Raw genomic sequence first — 7,462 nt, forward strand, 5'->3', positions numbered from 1 at the left:
CTATTATTGTCGATTTGTGAAGAACTTTGCTTCTATTGCCACTCACTTGACTAATTTGATAAAAAAAAATACCATTTGAATGGATTGAAAATGTGAGGAGAGCTTTCAAAAGCTCAAGACTCTCTTGACCACCGCACATATCTTAGCATTACCGGTGAAAGGTAAAGATTTTATTGTTTATTGTGATGCTTCACATTCTGGTTTGGGTGTTGTGTTGATGCAGGATAAGAATGTTATATTTTATGCCTTGCGTCAATTGAAGGTGCATAGAGAAATTATCCAACACATGATTTGGAGTTGGCAACGGTAGTGTTTGCTCTTAAGATTTGGCGGCATTACCTCTATGGTGTTAAGTGTGAAGTGTTTACTGATCATCGTAGTTTTCAGCATGTATTCACTCAAAAAGATCTGAATTTGAGACAACTAAGGTGTATATATGGAGTTACTTAAAGATTATGATGTCACCATTCAATACCATCCGGGTAAGGCTAATGTGTTGGTAGACGCTTTTAGTCGAAAAGCGGTGAGTATGGGTAGTTTAGCTTGCTTGGGTGTATCCAAGCGACCTTTGGCTAAGGAAATTCAGACCTTAGAGTCTAAGTTCATGTAGTTGGACATCTCAGAAAAAGGTGGGGTGTTAGCTAGCATTGAAGTGATGGTCACATTCATTGATGAGATCAAGGCCAAACAATTTGAAGATGAAAATTTGGAGGAGCTTAGAAAGAAGACTGCGATTGGTAAGGCACAAAAGACCACTCTTGATGCGGAAGGCGTGCTCAATTTTAAACGAAGAATATGTGTTCCTAGAGTAGATGAGTTGATTCAGAAATTGTTGGCAGAGTCTCATGGTTCGCGATATTCTATTCATCTAGGTGTGACCAAGATGTATCGAAACTTGAAACGAATTTATTGATGGCTGGGCATGAAGAAAGATATAGTGGAGTTTGTGGCTAAGTATCAAAATTGCCAAGTAAAGTATGAACATCAAAGGCCTGCAGGTTTGCTTCAAAGAATGTCAATTCCGAAATGGAAGTGGGAAAGAATAGCCATGGATTTTGTGGTTGGTCTTCCAATTCTTTGGGGAAGTTTGATTCTATTTGGGTAGTGGTTGATAGATTGACTAAGTCAGCCCATTATTCCGATAAAAATAGATTATAATGCTGAACAATTGGCTAAATTTTATGTGAAAGAGATAGTGAGGTTGCATGGAATGCCCCTCTCTATCCTCTCGGACTGTGGTACCCAATTCACATCTAAATTTTGGAGGAAATTACATGATGAATTGGGAACACAACTCACTTTTAGTGTCGCTTTTCATCCACAGACAGACGGGCAGTCGGAGAGGACTATTCAAATGTTAGAAGACATGTTGAGGGCCTGTGTGATTGATTTTGGGGGACATTGGGATAAGTTCCTACCTTTGTGTGAATTCTTCTATAATAATAGTTATCACTCCAGCATAGATATGACACCATTTGAGGCACTCTATAAGAGGGGATGTAGATTACTCATAGGATGGTTTGAGGCTGGAGATAAGAAACCTTTGGGAATTGATTTAGTGAAGGATGTTCAAGATAAGATGATGAGTATTCAAGCTAAGGTTTTAGCAGCCCAGAATAGACAAAAGAAGTATGTGGATCATAAGGTAAGGGACATGGCGTTTCAAACCGGTGAAAATATTCTTCTTAAGGTATCACCCATGAAATGAGTGATGAGATTCGGCAAGAAAGGTAAGCTAAGTTCGCGATACATTTGTCCATTTGAGGTTCTTGAATGTGTAGGACCGGTGGCGTATAGATTGGTTTTACCTCCTAATCTATCGGAGGTTCATCCATTATTTTATATGTCCATGTTGAAGAAATATTATGGTGACGGGGATTACATCATTAAATGAGACTCAATTGTGTTAGACAAAGACCTCCAATATGAGGAGGAATTAGTTGCAATTATTGATCGTGATGTGCATAAGTTGAGGACCAAGGAGATAAGTCTGTGAAGGTTCAATGAGAATATCGTCCAGTTGAAGAAGCTACTTGAGAAACTGAGAAGGACATGCGAGACAAATATCCCCAATTGTTCGTCGATTCAGGTACTACGTCATTCCTTCCTTAGCCTATTTTTCCTAAGTTTGTCACTCGGGGACGAGTGATGGGTAAATTGATATCTATTATAATGACCGGGTTCCGTCATTATAGTAAAGCCAACGGGGAAATTTTTTGGGTCGGAAAACTTTTTTGTAGTATCTTGAAATTACCCAACCTAGTCCATATTTGGACGAAATATAAGTCATTAAGGTGTAGGGAAATCTGGTAACAATCGAGTGAATTATTTATGATTTTGATTACATGAGCAGTTAGATAACTCGTTAAGAAATCTGTCCGACTTTACGAAATTGTATTCGGGCGAGTAGAACTCCCAAAATCGATCTTAGCTTGAAGAGTATTTTCTGAGCATCGTGGGTTAGAGGTGTGTTATGAAATGAGGATTTTGAAATTATTAAAATAGTTTACTGTTTCGTGCAAGTCGCTTTGGCGCTGGGCTTTGTCACTCTGGCAGGGCCGCTGTAGCGAGGTGAGGGCCGTTGTGGCGAGCTAGACGCGACTTAAAGTCGTAAATAAATCCCAGAACGACTTTATTCTCCACTTTTTTATTTTTAGAGCTAAGAACGAACCCAGGCGACTCTTGAGTTTCCCCCATTCTTGAGGCTAAAGGTAAGCTTTTCATTCCCCGAATCCAATTTTCGATTCGTAGAACGTAATAGAATGGGTAATTATCGATGAGGGAGGGTTTGATCTAGATTCTATGGTGGAAACAACGTTAATTTGGATGCTTGAGATTATGGGTATGAACTAGGTTCATAGAAGGATCAAGTTTCTTAGGGTTTTAAGCTTGTTTCGAGGTAGGTGATGGTTGTGATTCTATATTGTGTGATGTATGATTGTTCTTGCTTCATTATGACACTTGTATATGTATGAATGTTGCAATGTTGATCACACTTGTTGTAAATGAGATATATGAATGATGATTGCCATGAAATCATGACTTAAATGTATGATCTTGAAGATATACTTGTATTTGTGATTGTGGTGTGTTGAATGGTTCGGTTGCCACGTTCCAACATAACTAACTTGGATGGGTTGCCACGTTCCGGCATAACTATGGGATGGGTTGCCACGTTCCGGCATAATTATTGGATCGTGTATCGTGTTTCGGTATGCTAACTGTTTGGGTTTGGGTTCCATGAGAGGATCAATGATGTGACTTAACTGTGTATCTTGTGAAATGTGAAGTTGTTCGTAATGTTGATAATATTGTATATGTTCGATATATATGCATGTGATTATATTGTTGTCTTGACTTGCTTATGTTGCACTTAGTGGGATAGCCGCATGATCCTACCAGTACATTGTGGTTGTATACTGATACTGCACTTGCTCTTATTTTTGTTGAGTACAGGGCATCTTCAAGCGGCTACTGACAGACCTCACTTATGATATCAGTGATTGTTCGAATTCAAGGGTGAGTCAATTCTTCTGGGCTGCCATGGGTTCTCTTTCGTCTATGTCCACCATTTTCAGACTTAGACTTTTTTAGTTAGTTGATTAGTTCGTTAGTTTGGGATTGCATCTCTTCTTGTTTAGACTTGTTGAACTTTAAATGTTTTGATACATTGACTTTCAGGTTCTAGGTTATTTCTTCCGCATTGTTTAGTTCGTTGTTAGACTTTTGTTGGAGTTTATGGGAACTCCTTATTTCTTTCCTTAGTATTGAACTTGCTTCCGTAACTTAAATGTCTTAGTTTTGGTTTAGTTGCTTGGTTTGAGTTGTAGTAGTGGTTCTCCCACCGGAGGGTTAGTGTGAGTGCCAATCACGCGGTCTGGGTCATGACATTAACCCTCCGCTCCTAATTTTTATTTTATTTTTACATTTTTTCATTTTGTATTAGATATGTACGTACATATATTTTTAGAAAAAAATTCTACTAGTGTACCGAATATAACATAAATAAGTAAAAAAATATCTTGCGGCGGCAAGTAAAAAATATTTTTGATATTTATATATCTAACACAAAATGAGAAAAAAAATTTGAAGGGGAGAGTTAGGTGGGTGGGTAGAATTATTTTTTTGAAAAAAATAAATGGGAAAAGGGTCAAAAATACCCCTCAACTTTGGTTTATAGTTTGACTTTACCCTCGCCGTTAAAATGAAGTTAAATTTACCCCTCCCCTTACTAATTTCATCAAAATTACCCCTCATTTGATGGAATCCCCAAAATTGACCCAAATTACTCAATTTTTTATAAAAAAAAACCCTATTCTTTATTTTTTAACCCAATTCCCCGACCTGCCCCGATCCATCTAGAGGATAACCCATTCCCCTTTTACCTATTCTCTCAAATTTTCTTTATAACCCATTAACTTCTCCTTTCTTCATTTATCTTCCCCTCTGATTTTTCTTCAACAATTCATCATACTTGTTTAGTTGTTCTGTACTACTTGGTCGACCTTTTGAAGAACTTTGGAATAACAACAAGTCTTTGATTTTCCATTTTTTGGACCAGAGTGAGATCATTGAAGAAACTGATGAAGACGAAGAGGAGAAAGAAGATGATGATGAAGAAGAAGAAGAAACAGAGGTAGATTTTTTCGTGTTTTGAAACAGAGGTAGAATTTTTCGTGTTTTCTTGATTATTTTCGTGATCAAATAATAAGTCGGAAACTTTCAAAGTTGATAAATTTGAAGAATTTTGTTGGGGTTTCTTTGTTCGGCTCTATTTTTGTAAAGCTGTAACAAATGGGTCAAAATCTTTCTTTTTGTGTCGAGGAGAAAATGTTTCCATGAACAATTTCTTCAGGGATTTTGGAGAATCCATGTGTTTTCGTTGGTATGGAAACCTTGGAGGTGGTTTCAAAGGTTTAATCTTTCCGTAATTAAAGAACTCATCAACTGCAGATAGCAAAATCCTCTCCAATTGCCCACTAAAATCAGAAGTAAAATCTTCATCATCTTCATCTGGGTTATGTTTCTCTTTTGGGATTTCTTCCCAATTGAATTCATCGTAAAGAGGGGAAATCCGAGTAGGACTAGCAGGTGCACTATAAAACAACGTGGCAGTACGTGGAGGACTTAATAGAGCACTCATGTACGGAGTAAAACAACCATTGTCGATGTTGAACGAAAGAGATGGTGGAAGAACAATCAGAGGGGAAGAGAAATGAAGAACAATGAAGGAGAAGTTAATGGGTTATATGGAAAAACAAATGGGTAAAAGGGGAATGGGTTATCCTCTAGAGGGGTCGGGGCATTGGGTTAAAAATACGGAATTTGATTTTTTTAAAAATTCGGGTCATTTAAGTCAATTTGGGTCAATTTTGGGGATTCCGTCAAATGAGGGGTAATTTTGGTGAAATTAGTAACGGGAGGGGTAAATTTAACTTCATTTTAACGGCGAGGGTAAAGTCAAACTATAAACCAAAGTTGGGGGTATTTTTGACCCCTTTCCCTTTTAAAATTGAATAAAGTTGTACTTCTTAAATCTTTCATTATTTGAACTATACGAAAAATCTTAACATTTAACACTTCAAGGGGAGGAGATGAAGTAAAAAAAAATTAAATTCTTTTATTAAAATAAATTTAAACAAAAAAAAAACTTAAAAAAATAGCCGGGGCGGTGAGAGAAAGTGATGGAGTGGGGTAAGAAAAATATTTTACATTTTATTTATAAAAGAAATATTATTTTTTGGATAATAATTTTAATTTTAATTTTAACTAATACTAATAATTTATTTAATTTTGTCAAGGTTGAATGTTTTGTCAATGTGGAGTGTGATGTGACAATTTTTTAAAATAAAAGAGAGAGTGTATTACACACACCATGATGAGAGTAATATAAAAGAGAGATGTGTTTCTGAAACTAAAAAGTGATAGTTTAGGCAGGGGCGGAGCCACATAGGCTCCAGGGTGTCCAATTGGACACCCTTCGTCGAAAAATTATATAATATATACACATAAAATTTTGACTTTATATTGGTATACATAAAATTTGGACCCCCTGAAATAACAAAGTGATGCGCAGTGGAGTTGGCAATAGCCTGTGCTATCCTACTTTTTGTCCCGGTTCGATTCCCCGCAGGGTTGTTTTCTTTTTTCTGTAATTATTTTGACTTCTTGAATTCAAATAAGTAAATAAATATGCGTAATTTTAACATAAAAGTTCAGTAGCTTGGTGGTTAGGTTTTCTTTCTCTATAAATAGGAGACTCATTTACCCAAATATCACAATATTATTAAGAATAGAATCTCAATAATTCTCTCTCTGTTTTTTCTTCTCGTTCTCTTATTTTATAACAAAAATAACCAACTTAATATTTTAGTTTCAAGTTTCAATAGACATGAGGAATTATTATAATAGAGTACCAAAAAAAAGTTCGACTTCTCTAAGTCAACCAAATAAAGAAACAACGGTAGATCAATTAGAGATGTTGTCACATTCTTCTCAAAAACAAAGCATTGATTTAAATACTCTAAAAATGACTTGCAAAATCGAATGGATGATGAGTTTTTAGACGGTTGTATAGTGCCTTATGTAGAAAAGAAAGTATTTCGTACTATTTCTAATGAGTCTATTATAAAAACGTTTCAGGATATGAAACCTCGTCGAGTACAATTGTAATAATATATTTAAATTATGTTTTCAATAGTAGTTTATTTTCTTTATGTTAGTTTTGAATTATACACTTGTAATTTTATTAAAAATATTCCTATATTTAATTAAATATTGCTTAACTTGATTATTTGTTTTGGTAATTTAAATCGTCGTTTTTTCTAAAAAAAATTTACTATTAAAAGTTTGGACACCCTTCATTAAATTCCTGGCTACGCCACTGAGTTTAGGTATGAAATTCACACACTCTCAATAGTATGAAACTTAAAAAAATGATATAGTTTAGGTGTGTTTTTGAAACTTATCTCTATTTTAAACTCCGTAATGCATTAATAGAACATTTATGGGAGCAACGTCATAATCTTGAAAGTTGAGTAGTTATGTAATTGTATTTCATTAATGATTTATTTTATTTGAATTGTCCATTAATTTGTATATTATAGAATATTTGTTTGAAATTTATGTTATTTAAAAATTTAGAATAAAACGTAATTTTATATTAAATAAAGAATTTGAAAAATAAAATATTATATCACATGAAAATTATATAAAATGATTATTTGGAAAAGAAGAAGAAGAAGAAGAAATGATATATATTATGAAATAAGAAAATAAGAATGAAATAGAAATAATAATATAATATTGAGGATTGAGAAAAAAAAAAATCTTTTTTAGAGAGTAAAATAGAGAATTGAGTTGGAGTTGATTGTCTGAGGGCATCTCCATCCTTACACTCTATTTTACTCTCCAAATATAGAGTTATCTATTTTTTTTAGACAATCAACTCCAACCCAATTCT

General features: G+C 34.7%; 1 pseudogene; it reads right to left on the reverse strand.

Annotated features, from left to right (window-relative positions):
- Positions 1-4,424: 4,424 nt before the first annotated feature.
- Positions 4,425-5,236, reverse strand: LOC102590915 (uncharacterized; annotated as a pseudogene).
- Positions 5,237-7,462: the final 2,226 nt, after the last annotated feature.

This window comes from Solanum tuberosum, unplaced genomic scaffold (assembly GCF_000226075.1).
Source record: "Solanum tuberosum cultivar DM 1-3 516 R44 unplaced genomic scaffold, SolTub_3.0 scf00233, whole genome shotgun sequence".
Lineage (NCBI taxonomy): Eukaryota > Viridiplantae > Streptophyta > Magnoliopsida > Solanales > Solanaceae > Solanum > Solanum tuberosum.